The following is a 17,273-nucleotide window of genomic DNA, read 5'->3' on the forward strand; positions in this document are numbered from 1 at the left end:
TATTGAATATTGACATCTGGTAAACCGGAGCAGCACTAATAGTTGAATCAATTAATTCAACTTTTCCCGCCTGACAAAGTAGCAGACTTTTCCATTTTGCTGAGTTTATGGCCTATGGCGTCCACTATGAAAGAGAAGCCCTCTATCTTTGATTTGGCCAAAAAAAGACTAGCGCCCAGGTATTTTTCCGTCTCAGTCATTCGTTTGACTTTGAGAATGTTTGAAATGATTTTACTGTGTCTATGATGAGCATTAGCACTGAAAAAAACACTGGACTTTTGAAAATTAAGCATCTGACCTGAAGCATTTCCAAAATTTCTAAGTATCATGTAATAACACCATCAACATGAGCTTTGTCCAAAAGTCTGCCAAGGGCCTCCGTACAAATAATGAAGAGATACGGAGAAAGCGGGTCTCCTTGTCTAAGGCCCCTAGTCGGTTTAAAGTAGGGTTCGGGAGTACCATTCAATAATATAGACAGACTGGATCTTGAAATGCATTGGTGTATTAATTTACAAAAGTTATCTGAGAACCCCATATTAGATAATATGTCAAGAAGGAAATTCCATTCTACCCTATCAAAGGCCTTTAACATGTTAAGTTTTAGGCCCATATATTTGTGTTTTCCTTTCTTAGCATGCATTGAATGAACGATCTCCTGAGCAATGACAATATTATCAGAAATATGCCGTTTGGGAACAAAAGCTGACTGATACGGAGAAATGCACAATTCCAACAAGTTCTTTAGTCTATTTGCTAATATCTTGGATATAATTTTGTACGTGGTATTGCAAAGTCCAATTGGCCTATAGTCTGAAGGGGTTTGTGGTATTTTGGTCTTTTTTGTTAAAAGTGTGATGGTATTTTGGTCTTGGGTATCAAATCTAAAAATGTCTCATTTATCATGGGGTGCATAGTCTATGTTCTAAAAAAAAAAGTTGTACCATATTATTCATGTCCGGACCCACAATATCCCAAGCATTTTGAAAAAAAGTGGCTGAATACACGTCGGGTCCGGGAGCTTTGTCCGCTTTCCAATAGAAAATAATATCATAAATTTCCTCCACAGTAGGGATTGCAACTAAAGTTTCATTTTCATATTAGAAACAACAGGGAAAAACATACCAGTTGTATTCACGTTCGGAGTAGTGGACATGGCTATCTGAGCAAAGTGAGATTTAAGCATATGAGCCATACTATCATGAGACGTCAGCCAAGTATCATCTTATCCTTAAGTTCTTTTATATGGTTGGTTCATTTACGAGCCGAAACCACCGCATGAAAAAATTTGGTGTTTTGATCTCCTAGTGTCACATGTTGTTCCCTAGACTTGGTCTTCCAATATTCCTCTTTGGCTTTGTAAAGTTTGTCTAACTGAGTTATCAAGTTTTGCCTCAAATAATGAGTGGTTGTAGTTTCGATGGCCTTTGAAGTGTTATCTATTTGTGTGTTCAAGTTATTGTAGTAATACTTATTGTTAGGAAAAATAACCTAATTAACTTGTTCAGGAATATGAAGATAAACGATGCGAAAGTAAAAGTAGAGACGCCAAGATTATTTAACGTGGCAAAAAACCCCTCCAAACTAGAAGGTAAAAAAACCACGGGACCTAGTCCAGAAATCTTCCACTTTAATTAAATAATGGGTTACACAACTCTTCACCAAAACTATGGTGGATAAACTGAACAAAGAAACAAAGAAATAAAATCTCTTACTCCTTAGGATTTGAACAAATCCTAGATTACTAAAGGTTGAAGAAGATAACCACAAACTAAATTGCTTCACAAGATTAATAATCTTCTTTTCTTCAAACCAATATTCTGCTCTTTCAATCTCTCTTGAAAGAACCACTTCAGAAATCTCTCTTTCTCTGACTTCTCTTTGTTCTGGAAGTTGTTGTTTCATCTCTCTTATCTCGCTCTCTAACCTGAGAAGATATATCTGAGAGGATTCTCTACTAACTCTCCCAACTGGGAGCTCCCAACTGGGAGGATACTCTCTAACCTGAAAGTATGAATAATTTCTTCCCTTTCATTCCCTATTTATAATGATAAATAAGGAGGTATTCTACTAGAAATAGGATTCCTTTTTAGGCTAGAAATAGAAACTTCTATTTCTCCCTAAATAAGGAATAAGGGAAATCCTATTCTAACTAGGAATCCTTTTTATATAAGGAGGGACCCGAACAAACTCCCCCTCCCGACTTATGAAAAGGACCCACCAATCCAAAGACAACAATACTACTATGTAGCTCATGCTTCCCGTTGAACAATCTTTTTGCCATCATATCTGAAGTATTGTCTTCTATATAGATTTTCTTGATATTCAACACTTTTTTCTTCAATACGTCTTGAATCCGCTGATATCTCACATTCCAATTGCATTCGACTTCCATTCATGAATTCACTTGAATTATGTGTAAAGTACACTACTGTTTCCCTTCCATATTTCTGAACGATAAATCTAACCATAGCTCTGATACCACTTGTTAGGAAAAATAACCTAATTAACTTGTTCAGGAATATGAAGATAAACGATGCGAAAGTAAAAGTAGAGACACCAAGATTATTTAACGTGGAAAAAAACCCCTCCAAACTAGAAGGTAAAAAAAAAACCACGGGACCTAGTCCAGAAATCTTCCACTATAATTAAATAATGGGTTACACAACTCTTCACCAAAACTATGGTGGATAAACTGAACAAAGAAACAAAGAAATAAAATCTCTTACTCCTTAGGATTTGAACAAATCCTAGATTACTAAAGGTTGAAGAAGATAACCACAAACTCAATTGCTTCACAAGATTAATAATCTTCTTTTCTTCAAACCAATATTCTACTCTTTCAATCTCTCTTGAAAGAACCACTTCAGAAATCTCTCTTTCTCTGACTTCTCTTTGTTCTGGAAGTTGTTGTTTCATCTCTCTTATCTCGCTCTCTAACCTGAGAAGATATATCTGAGAGGATTCTCTACTAACTCTCCCAACTGGGAGGATACTCTCTAACCTGAAAGTATGAATAATTTCTTCCCTTTCATTCCCTATTTATAATGATAAATAAGGAGGTATTCTACTAGAAATAGGATTCCTTTTTAGGCTAGAAATAGAAACTTCTATTTCTCCCTAAATAAGGAATAAGGGAAATCCTATTCTAACTAGGAATCCTTTTTATATAAGGAGGGACCCCAACACTTATGCCAATAAGTTAGTTGAGTTTGCAAACATAATAATTTAGTTTGGACAATATTTGGCTGGCTATCTCTAATCCCTTGACCCCAACTATTTTCAATTGTGATCAAGAAATTCAGATCATCCAGCCAGCCTCTGAAAAATTTAAAGGTCCCTTTACGCCTATTTTTGTGAGGATCAGTCGAGAAAAGAATGGGAGAGTGATCGGATCCTATCTTTTCTAAGTAACTCAATTGGGAATTAGGGAATATGTCAAGCCAATTTTGATTTAGAAGAGCTCTATCCAGTCTCTCTAAGATACTACCGATCCCAGTTTGGCCATTAGTCCAAGTGTAAGGGGTTCCATCTATCAATGATAATACAGGTCTGACTTCGGCTAACTTGAAAGGTCTACCTCCTATTTTTTCATCTTTATTAAACACACAATTCAGATCACGAATTAACATCCATGGCAAATTATGCAAAGATAAATAAGAAACAGTGTCAACTAAATGCGACCAAACAGGCAATAGCATATTCCTATCAGGATGACGATAAAAAACAGTGAGAGACCCTCTAAACCTTGTGATATTATAAGTGAATGTGACATGTATGAAATGCTTATTAGCCTCGTGAGTTTGGACGGTAAGATGATCACCCCAAGCCAACTTTAGTCCCCTGAATGGCCAATCGGATCCACTATCACCATGTTATTAAAAGGTTTTTCTTGAGAATGTTTTGTAAAAAAGTTTGGTTTTGTTTGGTCTCTGATAGAAAAACTAGGTCTGGATTATGGTGAGATAAAAGTTTATTCAAATGATTTTAGTTAAAGGAACCCTAAACCATGATAATTCCAAGATAAGCATTTTTTTCATTTTTTTCGGCATTTTGGCATAAAGTTATTGTAGTTTTGAAAGAGGAAAAATGTTTCAACTTCGTAGATATATAATTATATATCATATGGTAATATTGTTTTGAAAGTATCCTGTTATCAATACTTAAATGATATCCTCTAAAATTTGCTTAAAAATTGTACACATATTTCGGCTTTGTTTGTTTAGAAATCTTTGCCCGGGATAAAAATAATGACAACAGAAATATTAATTAATGTTTAAATTATTTCATTTCTTGAATAATGAAAAATCATTTTTTCACTTTGTTCCAAACAACCATGTTGCTAGATGTAAAAATAAAGTTCTTGTAAGACCTATGATTATAACATTATTTCATTCAAATCAAACGTATTCATAAATGTGTGATGTAAACATTGAAGAGCCATTGCACGAGTCATTTGAAGATTTTAAAATATCCCAAATAAAGCTGCAGCGGCGTGGCCGAGAATTTGAAGATCTCATGCGAAGTTTTAGTCTTGGGCCCTCCACAGTCTAACACGTTATGACAAATTAACAATTAAAAATACTTTTAGATGTAAAATATATAAATGAATACAATATATAGTCAAAGATTGCTTAGAGAAGAGTACCTCTTTGTGATGGAGAATTTGTAAATTGTAAAGGAGTAAGAAATTTGTCTATATCGAATTTGAGATGATTAGAAATAGAAATTTAGAGAGGAAAATGCTGAACAATTGAAACTGAGAGGATTCTGAGATGAAAATGAGACAATGAGCAGGAGAAGTATAACATTATATTCACTATTATAAACCAATAAACAAATGGGGGTCCTGGGTAAAGTGGGGGGCCAGTGCGACCTTACCGGCTGCACCCCTTTACCCACGCTCCTGCAAAGTTGTTCCCAGTGGTATTTTGATGTAGAAACGCAACGGAATTGAAGGAGATGAATAAACTAAATAATAATGCTAAAATAAAGATTAAATAACTCTAAATACTCAACTTTATTAAAACTTCAAAGGGGTTTTTCTCTCAATCTGAGAATAATGGACAAACTAGATATCCTTTTATAGGATTCTGGACTTTCCTAGATAGACTTGAATTAGACTTTCTTAAATAATTAAAATACTGCAACTGCCTAAATAACTAGACTCAAATCTGGACCTTTCCAATTATTGGAAATACTAAAATAACATAATTTCCTAAACCTAAATTCTCTAATAATCATACTAAAATTGGGACTTCCTAAAACTACTCTCCATGGCCGGTTGGACCATGACCCGGTTTGGTCATGGAAAAAGTCTCCACGCCGGGTGCCCCTGCATCAGCATCCCTTTCTCCCAAGAGGTTCGTCCCGAACCGTTTTTGAAGAGAATGTAGTTCCTCCGATCCATCTTCAATTGGTAATAACGTCACGATCTTCTTCTTCCACGGAAATTCATAAACATTCAAACGACCACGGTAAGTGGCATCAACATCAGATTGTCATGGTCGTCCCAATATGATGTGGCATAAATCAATATCTGTGGCATCACAATTAACTGTAGACAAATAAGAAGAACCAATAGAAAGATTAATAGTACACATGTGATCAACCCGTGTAGTAGTACCCGACTGAATCCAAGCGGTTTTATACGGGTTTGACTTAATCATTGTAGAAATACCCAAGAAGTTGACAAGCTTTGTAGAAATTAAATTCTCTACACAACCATTCTCAATCACAATAGTACATACTTTATTCAGTACTGTTCCCCGTGTAACGAACAAATTCTTTCGTTGAGATAAATTCCTCTCGAAAGGTGTAAAAAGAACTCTCCGAGTGAGTAACATAACTCGATCACCGTTGTCTGGTAATACGTTCCAATTGATCTTCATCTGAATCTGAATCTGATTTCTTTTCCACAATATTTGCTTTACCGCGAGAGGGGCAAGCATTAGAATAGTGTCCTGTTTCAAAACAACGATAACACTTAACTGGTGGAGGTTTTTTATAAGGATTATCGGCTACCGATTTAGCACCCTCGTCCGATTGTTTTGATTGATCTAATTCATCCAGTAGAGGTCGAACTGCTTGACTTCTCGTACTGTGTCCCCGGAAGATGGAACGTGAATCTGATTCAAAAGACCGAGCTACACTGATACATTCAGAGACCGAATTAAAAGACCTTAAATTAACCAAATCCTTAATATCATTCCGAAGTCCGTCTTTGAATTTTTCTACTTTCATTGACTCTGATTCTGGGAGATTAAGTCTTGTAATTAGTCGTTGGAATTCCGAAGCTTATTCCTCAACTGAACGTCTTCCTTGACGGCAACGTAAATAATCAACACACAATTGGTTCTCATAATCCGGAGGGAGGAAACGTGAGAACATTAATGGTTTCAATTCTAACCAAGAAGAAATAGGAGGTAGGTGTAATAAACGACGATTTTCGGATTCCTGTTTCCACCAAGTAAGAGCAGTTTTAGATAAATAACCAGTAACACAACGTACCTGTTCAGGACCTTCCACTTGCATAACATCAAAAAAAATCTCGAGTCGTGAGAAGTAATCCAAGAAATCTTCAATATTTATTGAACCATCATATGATGGTACTTCCATTCGAATACGGTACGATGAACAAGGGTTTGGACATTCGGATTCGGTTGGTGGAATGTGGTGTTCATGTTCGGTTTGAGTGGGTTGGAAAACCAAGGGTGGTCGGTGGAGTAGGTTGATTGGGCGGTTGATAGGTGTTGTAGGTTCTCGGGTTTGGGTATGGGTGAAGATGGGTTCTCGGTTTCGGGTTAATGGAGGGAGTTGTTCTCGGTGATGTGGGTGTGTGGTGTGGTCGGGTTGTTGAGGAAGGGTGATGGTCGTCTCGGTTTCATGTGGACGGCTGATGGGCCTAGAAAGTTACCCTAAATAGGTCTACACCCGCAAGTGCACGGGTGTCAAGTTGTAATTTTCCGGTAAGACCGGTTCGTTCCTCAGAGACTAGCTAAACTTATTCTAAAATTAGGAAGTAATAAGATTTTTCAAATGTTTTGATTTTGGGTTTAGTTTTGAAATAAAATATATAAAATATTAAAATAAATAAAAAGATGAACTCAAATGGGGAGATGATCTAAGGGTTCAAAATCTATCCACGAAACAACTCTAAAGGTGAACTTATGAGTCAACAAGTTATTTTTATGACTCGGGCTTTAAACACATGAATGGTCTAAAGTCCGGAAGATGTCATCATTAAAACCAATAAAAAAAACTTAAAACATATAATTATTCGATCTAGGAATTTGTTGACTCACATACAGAACATACCGATATCATAGTTATCATGGAATTCAAGATTGAATGATGAAAATAAAGTAAGAGATAAAGAGGGAAGAAAACAGAACTATTTTCCCTTCCTGGAAATGGTTTCCTTCTGATTTTTCCATCTGGCAGCCAAACGCACCCTTCAGGAAAATGATTTTCTCATCTTCTCGGAAACAATTTCTCTGTGGGAAAATCATTTTCCCACGGATTTTCTCATCTTCTCCATTGTTTTTTTTTCTCTCTCTCTACTGTTTCTCTCTTTTCTTTTCTCTCCTATTCTAACTCTCTGTTTCTCACTCCCTCTCACAAACAGTAAAGAAACAAACAGAAGAAGAAGAAGAAGAAGAAAAAAATAGATGATAAAGATAATGAGTTATATTCAATGTTTGTATCTCTCTCTCTCTCTACAAATTATGACATAGAAAACTCAACAAGAAAGAAGAAGAAACTCAGCTATTCTCTCTCTCTGATTTTTTTATGTTTGGGTTGAGCTAAAGAGAAGATGATCTCTCCAAAACCGAGATGTCTGAACCTCTCTGTTTTCTCTTCTTTTATAAGAGAATAAAATCAATAGCCTTCTCTGTTATCCTCTTCAAAATCCTTCAATCAAAACTTCCCTTCTCTGTCTTTATTTTGTTTCTATTCCTCTCTAAATTTCCAGTTCTCTCCCTCTCTTTGATTTCCTTTCTAAATCAGTTCTTCATGTCCAACTCTCTGTCTTGTTTGATTTCTACTCGGTTTTTATTCTGTTTGGAGAAAGAAATAAAGGTTCATGATCTCTTTCCATCTCTAACTTTCAATCTTGCTTTATCCTCTTCCAATCTCTTCGAATCGAAATCTCTCTTTCCTTCCCTGTCTCTAGAAGAAATATCTTCTCTTTTTCTTTTCCTTTTCTGATTTGTCTTCTAAGATTCAAATCTCTCTCAATCTCTCAATCTTTATCTATTTTATCCAATAACTCTTTCTCTCTCTACCGGTTAAGTAGAGGAGATATGTATGAGATAGAGAAAGAGAGAAAATGGCGTTAGAGTATACAGCTAGTGGTTTCCAATTGGGTCCCAATTCCCCAAAGTACTCCACGTGAGATTTCCAAGTTTGACTGGAGTAATGTAAGATTAAGTGGAGGTGGTCTTACCAATTTAAAATGAATCTCAGCAGCTGACCGTCAGATTTAACGTATACGAGATTGGACGCTAAGTGGCAAGCGGGAGTACCAGAAGTATGACTAACGCAATGCACGGACAACCTTAGAAATCCCGTCATTCATAGCTGGCAAGAGGGACGCTATACTGTTTCGCGGAGCAGTTTAGTACGGTACGAAGTGATCTTAAATGAAGCCACGTACGCGGGAGTATTAACAGCCGCTAGATTTGTGAGGGCTACTTACTTATCTTGCTTCGCGTTGCAGGAACTTAACAACTCAAACAAATGCCAGAGGCACCCCGATTTGACACAACACTGTACCGAAATATTACTCCCACCGTCGGATTGCAAGCCACGTGTCTTTAAAAGCTCTAAAGTTGACTTGATTTTAACCTAAGCTTTGACTTGCTCTAATTAGCTCGTCCGGACTCCGATTTGACTTCCGTCTTCGCCGTTGGACTCGTCTTGGACTCTACTTTCACATGAGCACTAATATTGACCAGAATACCCTTGTCATTAAAATGACCAAAATGCCCCTCAAGTATGTCTATATCACGATGTTTTCGCATCGAACTCCGTAAATGAGACCTGAGAAAGAAAATCAAACAAAACATCAGAGTAACAGCTCGAAATAGACTAACTAGTCTAAATTAAGATATTCACATGAGGCATTTTCACGACTCATCAACGGCGGTGGTGTATAGGTGGTGTAACCGGATCATGAACCGTGGGGGTGTATCGTGGTTCGGTTTGGAGGTTGTGGTGGGTGTGATGAGGTTGATAGTGTGAGTGGGTTTCGGTTTGGTTGATAGGGTTTGGAGTGTATTAGGTGTACGGGTAAATTACGGGGGTCTTGGTAGTTTGTAATGGTTCCTAAAGGGGCGATTGGTTGGGGTTGGTTGGCACTGTTTCGGTTGTTGGTTTGGGAGTTGGTGTGGTCGGCTGAGAAGTGGGTTTCGTGTGGTGGTCGATGTGGTGTTGTAGTTGGCTCGGGGAAGGAGAACGATGGTGGTGTTGACGTGTGGGTATAGGAGGGGTACGTAGGTGTTTGGAAAGGTGTGTTTTGTGAATAAGATATGATGAAGGGTGGTGTAATAACCGGAGGGGGGTTGCTAATGGTGTGACCGAAGAGTGGTGTCGTGGGCTCGGGAGGAAAACCGAGAGGTGGAAATCGGGTGGTGTTTGTGGTAGTCGGTAGTTGTGAGGGTTGTTGAGTTGTGATAGTGGTGGGAGGTGGAGTTTGATTTTTACACATACCTTCGAGTTGTTTGGAGATGATGTTGATGGAGTCGTTGAGTTGATCGAATCGTTGATCGATTTTATCGAATTTTTCTGTTGTTTCCTTTTTGTACTCATTGAAACCTACTTCCAACTTCTTACCTGTAGATAGTCCTTCCTTAATGTTGTCCCATTCAGATGCAAAGGTTGGTGTTTTCTCCCTAACTGGTGTAGCGGTGATAGTAGTGTTAACCATTGTGATAAAAGTGAAGAAGAGGGAAAAAAAATTATGGCTCTGAATACCACTTGATGTAGAAACGCAGCGGAATTAAAGGAGATGAATAAACTAAATAATAATTCTAAAATAAAGATTAAATAACTCTAAATACTCAACTTTATTAAAACTTCAAAGGGGTTTTTCTCTCAATCTGAGAATAATGGACAAACTAGATATCCTTTTATAGGATTCTGGACTTTCCTAGATAGACTTGAATTAGACTTTCTTAAATAATTAAAATACTGCAACTGCCTAAATAACTAGACTCAAATCTGGATCTTTCCAATTATTGGAAATACTAAAATAACATAATTTCCTAAACCTAAATTCTCTAATAATCATACTAAAATTGGGACTTCCTAAAACTACTCTCCATGGCCGGTTGGACCATGACCCGGTTTGGTCATGGAAAAAGTCTCCACGCCAGGTGCCCCTGCATCATATTTGTTTACCCTCTTGAATGGACATAATTTTCTTCGTATTTATTTGACTGAAAATGATGCTGGGCGTAACAGACGTTAAACATGCAAATCGAGTTCTCCACAAGTCGGAGAAGATAATCGGTGTTTCGCTGGTGATGGAGAAAGAGAAGGTAGAAATTTTGCTGGAGAAGAAACCGGAGAAGATAAACCGCGCTAGTGGAGAATATCAAGTTCACTTTAAAATTAGGGGTTTGGAGAGGATATTAGCAATGCCATAAAATGAAGACCTTTACTAGTAAATTATTAATTGTTCATGAGTTGTATTTACAAAATCTCTCTGAATATCAAAAAGATGATCTCTAAATAACCAGCTCTGTAAATTGTACCAAGCAGCTCGGTAAATACTAGTCACCGTCTTTTTTTGCTGTCATGACTAGGGGTGGGAAAACGGTCCGGGAACCCGAGATCCGGCCCGATCCGCCCGGACCGTTTGCATCCGAAACCGATTGCTATCCGAGCCGGGCTTACCCGGCCCGATGGCTCGGGCTATAGGGGGCGGGCCTCGGACAAGCACTCGTATCCGAGTCCCGGCCCGAAATACCCGCCCGGTACCCGTCCGCGAGGATCCGCCCACTAGCTGCCCGACTAATACTACCCGAGCAAACACCCCTTTCATCCCCATATCACCTAATGAAATTTATATGATTCAAAGGTGTGGGACTAAAGAATTGGAGCTACTAAAAATTTTGGCTTTTGTCAAGCCTTGTTTTGTGAAGCAAAGGAAGAGGTTGATATAACCTCTCTTCTTGCTTCTTTACCTTTATCCCAACAATGTAGGTTTAATAGATGGAGCTTACTTAAAGTTTGTGCCTAAATAAAGCATATTTTCAAATCCAAAGGGAGAGGTTACATATAACCTTTCCCTTTGCTTCTTTTATCTCTAACTCAAAGGTGTGGGATTAAAATTTGAAGCTTCCTTGAAGTTTGTTGTGTGATTTTGGCCTTCTTGTGACCTTCACTAACTATGAGACATGGTCAATGGTGATTGACTATATCAAATGGTCTCTATGACCATGTCTTTTTTTTCTCTTAATTTTGATGTGTTTTATTTTTCAAACACAAAAAATATTTGGATAGATTTTTCTAAACAAAGTTTTGTAAGACATTATAAATACTTAATACATTTTAATAGGCATGATCAACGTGCCTACTCCTAATTTTAATGTGCATACTCCATCATTCAAATCATAAACCATGCTTATTTGGGAGGACCTAAGTCTAAGCAGTCATTCTAACCTTTTTCTTTGGAAGTGCAATAAAGAGATACATAGAACAGAAGTAACTATACTTATTGTAGGGGACCTAAGTCAAGTGGTCATCCCAATCTTTTTCTTTTGAAATACAATGAATCATACACATGAAATACAAGCCCATGTTCTAATTACATGACGGACGGAAGAACTATCTTCCTCTGGAGACATGCTCTTATGTGAGGTACTAACTAGTGTTCTTCTATTAACACTTTTGCAATTTATTAAGATTTTTTTTTTCTCTAAGCACTTTAGATGAAATTTGACTACTTGTTAATTGTGATGATTTGATCCCAAGAAGAGGGTTTGTTTTGATGGATCATTCCTTTTCTTGATCATCTAATACTGTTCTTGTCATCTTCATTGATTAAATAAAAAGTACCCACTTTTGATGATGAAGTTGTGGTTTGGGTCTAATAGTGAAAATCTTGTGTGCAGACTCATAAGATATATGGTAATAGATGGACGGATAATGCAGGGAAGAATCGGTTTACTACCCTTCGCAAGAAATGAGCTAAGCATTAGATACAATATTAAAAGAGAACAAAAGTTTTCGCATCAATCAAAACAATAAGAGAGTTATATTTCAGAATGGATCCATTAAAGATGGATCATCTGAATCCATTAAAGATGAATCCCTTTGCAAGAAAAGAGCTAAGCATTAGATACAACATGAAGAAAAGATGATAATCAGTCTACAAAGTTTCCTGGGTAACAAGTATGATCATAATCTCAAAAACCCTAGCGACAAAAAGAAAAAATAGAAGACTACATATGAAATGGCTCAAAGCCTAATCATGACATCCCAATTACTAACAAAAACCCTAGCTAGCTAGCTACTTCATTTTTTGACCTAATTTTCTTCATTTTCTATATGAAAGTAAATTCTGATGATATTTTGACTGCAGATGGGCAGCGATAGCTGCTTACTTGCCTCCGAGAACAGATAACGATATAAAGAACTACTGGAACACTCATTTGAAGAAAAAACTTAAGAAGCTCCAATTAGGGTTTCATAACCCTAATTTGACATCTTATAATTTATCATCAGCTGTCTTTCAGTTTCTAAACAAAAGTAGAAGAAAGAACTTTGATATGATGCAATATAAGATTAGTACTGCTTCAAGTATGAGTATTTTACCTAAGTGAAATAAGAGCTTTTCAAGTACTAGTACATATGCTTCAAGCACTGAGAACATTTCAAGACTCTTACAAGGTTGGATTAAATCTTCTCCAAAAGCTAGTAGTACTAATCATGAGATTAGGTCAGAGCAAAAGGCGCATGACGTCGGTGAAGATGACGGTGATGATGAGAAAATGAACCACAATGAGAATAGTTGTAGTAACAGCATTAGTAGTAACATTAGCTTTGGTGAGAAAAAAGATGAAGATTTCTTAAACACAACTCCAAGCAAGAGATATCATCAAGTTCTTAACAAAGTTGAAGATGTAGAAGAGAGTTGTGATCATTTCATGTCACAAGAAGAGCTTGAATCACTCTTAACACTTGAGAACAACACAAGTAACATAGCTTGGGAGAAGACTTCCTCAGATTCAAATGGGTCTGAATTTAATCAAACTACTAATATTACTACCTCATTCAACGAAGAGACCGATTCGATCTTGGATGGGCTTGATCATGATCACCAAGAATTAATGGAATTAGTCCAGCAACCAACAACCTTTTCTTTTCTTGAGAAATGGCTCTTTGATGAAATAACAGGAGAACCATTGTTTTGAGGATCTCACTTCTTCTTGTAACTCTTCATCTCTGTTTCGATCCAATAACCCACAATTCAGTTTGCTTTATAAGGCATTTGAAAGTATCAGTCAAGAAAAGAGGGAAACACCATTAGTCCCACATTGTCTATTTAGACTTAAAAGGTGATTGGAGACTTATATTTAAAGGAAGGGAAGGATGCAAAGTAATCTAAAATTTAAAACTATTAGTCCCACATTGTGTATTTATAATTACAAAGTGTTTGGAGTCTTTTACTTAAAGAAAGGTTTGCTAACTAAAATTGTTAGCCCCACATTTGTTAGTTAGAAGTAGAGAGGGTTGATAGTTTTTATATAAGGATGGGAGGCTTCTTAAAGATATAAGTTAAATATTTTTTCCTACAAACACCCGAGCCCGTCCGGCCCGAGCCCGCTCGGGCAGGCGGGCTCGGACGGGTTACGGGCCTTCAATTTGTTGTTTATGTCCGGCCCGATCCGCCCGCCAATTAGTCGCGGGCTAGACAATGTAGTGCCCGATCCGCCCGAGCCCGGTTATATTATGTCCGAACCCGCCCGATTCCCACCCCTAATGACAATCTTTTTTGTGGCGCTTTTTTAAAATTCTCCTGCTACCTATTGGTACATTCTTTTGTGACGTTTCCATGACATTATATTCCGTTTTGCGATATATTTGTAATGATTTTGTGATGTTCTTGGCTTCTTGCGACATTGTTTATGTCGTTTTTTGTTATATTTTTCGCTACAATATTGAGGTCTCAATATTTGAAACTTTCGATGATGCTTTTGCAACACTTTTTTTTATTACCGTTATCTTATTTTCACAGCGTCTTACCAAGTTTTTATGATGTTTTCATGACACAGTTATTGATGTTTTTTGTCGTTTTTGGGACATTATTTTTGACGATTTTGCTACACTTCTTGTGACCATTGTCTGACTTCTAGTGACATTTTTACCATGCCTTTGGTGACACTTAATTTGGGTATTAACACTTCCTCTAGACTCCTTTATAACCAACTGGGCAGAACTGCATATTGATGCAATCGTCCAATTAGCATCTTCATATAGAATGAACGGTCCTGATTGATAGATGTGCCCACCACTAGCTATCAACTAAGAGCCAAGAAAGGAGGAGTATAATTAAGCATGTTGTATGGATGGGTCCCAAATTGCCTTGACAGAGATATCCAATAACATTAATCCAAAAGAATCTGAATATTGTTTGGACTTTGGACCTCAACCACATAACCTATATTTACTTGACTTATCGTATACACAAGGGCAAGCTGCTGCTGGAAATTGAATTAGAGATCACACAAGAAGCTCTCTCTCATTTCCTTATATAAACAGCTACTACCATTCTTTTTTTTCTACTTACAACAACCCCTTTACATTCTTCTTCCATGGCTCTTACTACTTCAACTCTCTCCTTGTTTTTGTTTTTCTTCTTTACTACATTCTTACACTTCACTTCCACCTCGTCGGAGTCTGACACGTATATCATCCATATGGATTTATCGGCTATGCCGGAAGTGTTTTCAAGTCACCGTAGTTGGTATGCTTCAACACTTTCTTCGGTTCGAGAAAAATTTCCAACTATTACTAGTACCACCACCACTTCTACCAATTCTTTTGTCTATATTTATACCCATGTTGTACATGGCTTTAGTGCAAGTCTATCTCCAACAGAGTTAGAAGCGTTAAGTAAATCACGTGGTTTTGTTTCTTCGATTCGAGACAAACTTGTTACTATTGATACAACCCGTTCTTCAGAATTCCTTCATCTAAACTCCATGTCGGGTGCATGGCCGCTTTCGAATTATGGCAAAGATGTCATAATTGGGGTGGTTGATACAGGAGTTTGGCCTGAAAGTGAAAGTTATAGAGATGATGGGATGAGTGAGGTTCCATCTAGATGGAAAGGAGAATGTGTAAATGGAACTCAATTCAATTCTTCTATGTGTAACAAGAAACTCATAGGAGCAAAATTTTTCAATAAAGGTCTTATTAGCAAGCTACCAAATGTGACCATCTCAATGAATTCGACACGTGATACCGATGGACATGGGACTCATACTTCATCTACGGCTGCAGGGAATTATGTAGAAGGTGTATCGTACTTTGGCTACGCTAAGGGAACAGCGAAAGGCATGGCTCCACAAGCACATATAGCTATGTATAAGGCCCTGTGGGAAAATGGTGCTTATGCATCTGACATTATAGCTGCAATAGACGAAGCAATTGAGGATGGGGTTGATGTCATTTCCTTATCTCTTGGTTTGGATGGGGTTCCCTTGTATGAAGATCCAATTGCTATAGCTTCTTTTGCAGCAATGGAGAAGGGTATTTTTGTCTCAACTTCGGCCGGAAATGAAGGTCCTTACTATGGAACTCTACACAATGGAATACCTTGGGTACTAACTGTAGCTGCAGGTACAATGGATCGAGAATTTAGTGGTGTTATAACTCTAAGTAATGGAGCCTCATATTATGGTTCATCTCTTTACCCCTTCAACAATTCATCATTGACCCAAGTTCCCCTAGTGTTCATGAACACATGTAATAGTACTAAAGATCTCAACAGTGTCGGCTTTAAGATCGTTGTTTGTTTAGACAGAGGAGATTCGGTCGGTATACAAGTCAACAATGTTGAGAATTCAACAGTTGCTGGAGGTATCTTTCTATCGAATAGCTCGCTCATAGAATTCTACCTCCAAAGCTCATTTCCGGCAGTTTTTATAAGTCCTGAGGATGGCAAACCCATATTAGACTTCATTAAGATGAATTCAAATCCAAAAGCAAGTTTAGAGTTTCAAAAGAGTTATGTTGGTAGAAGAAAGCATAATCCAGCACCAAAAGTAGCTGATTATAGCTCTAGAGGACCATCTCCAAGTTGTCCAAGTATCTTGAAGCCTGATATCATGGCTCCCGGCACCTTAGTTTTAGCAGCATGGCCTAAAGCTACTCCTGTACTCGAATCTGGTCCGCCATTATTCAGTGACTTCAATCTCTTATCAGGAACTTCAATGTCTTGCCCTCACATGGCAGGTATAGCTGCACTTTTGAAAGGAATACATCCAAGATGGAGTTCAGCAGCTATTCGGTCGGCCATAATGACGACAGCTGATCATTTGGATAATACTCTCAGCCCAGTCGAAGATCTCGGGGATAAATCCCGACCCGCTAGCCCTCTCGCTATGGGTTCAGGTCATGTTAATCCAAACAAGGCCATTGATCCTGGGCTAATTTACGACGCAAATGCTGAAGATTATGTTAATCTTTTGTGTTCACTGAACTACACTTCTAAACAAATTCAAACCATTACAAGGAAAACGTCTACTAGTTATAATTGTTTAACCCCATCTTCAGATATCAACTACCCATCTTTCATTGCCTTCTTTAACGTAAATGATTCGTCTTCTAATACTAAAATCGTTCAAGAATTTCATAGGACAGTGACCTCGGTCGGGAAGGGAATGTCAACCTATACAGCTAAGTTGACACCCATGAAAGGATTTCAAGTCAATGTCATTCCTGACACATTAGTTTTCAAAGATAAGTATGAGAAACAAAGATTTAGGGTCACTATAGAGGGACCACAATTGATGAAACAAGTTGTTGTTCATGGTTCACTTAGTTGGGTAGAAGATGGTGGTAAATATGTGGTAACAAGTCCAATTGTAGCTACAAGACTTAGCTCAGATCCTGTGACTGATTAGATATGTTCTTGTAAGTACAAGAAGGGTTGATGTTGATCTTACTTCATCTCTCTCCGACCTTGTTCTTGAATAATTGATAATGTAACTTTGATGAATTGAAGAAAATCTGATCTATATTCAAAGAATTTTAGA

The 17,273-nt window shown here is 37.5% G+C and overlaps 2 pseudogenes across 1 annotated transcript; both read left to right on the top strand.

Annotated features, from left to right (window-relative positions):
* The first annotated feature begins 10,448 nt into the window (after window positions 1-10,448).
* Window positions 10,449-13,424, top strand: LOC147565925 (transcription factor MYB60-like; annotated as a pseudogene).
* A 1,008-nt stretch (window positions 13,425-14,432) lies between these two features.
* Window positions 14,433-17,271, top strand: LOC147565926 (subtilisin-like protease SBT3 pseudogene; annotated as a pseudogene). The gene has a single exon (XR_015230318.1). The product of XR_015230318.1 is annotated as a subtilisin-like protease SBT3 pseudogene (transcript).
* The last annotated feature ends 2 nt before the right edge of the window (window positions 17,272-17,273 follow it).

Source organism: Eschscholzia californica, unplaced genomic scaffold, assembly GCF_041429995.1.
Source record: "Eschscholzia californica isolate CP2 unplaced genomic scaffold, dmEscCali1.0.p SCAF_1, whole genome shotgun sequence".
Lineage (NCBI taxonomy): Eukaryota > Viridiplantae > Streptophyta > Magnoliopsida > Ranunculales > Papaveraceae > Eschscholzia > Eschscholzia californica.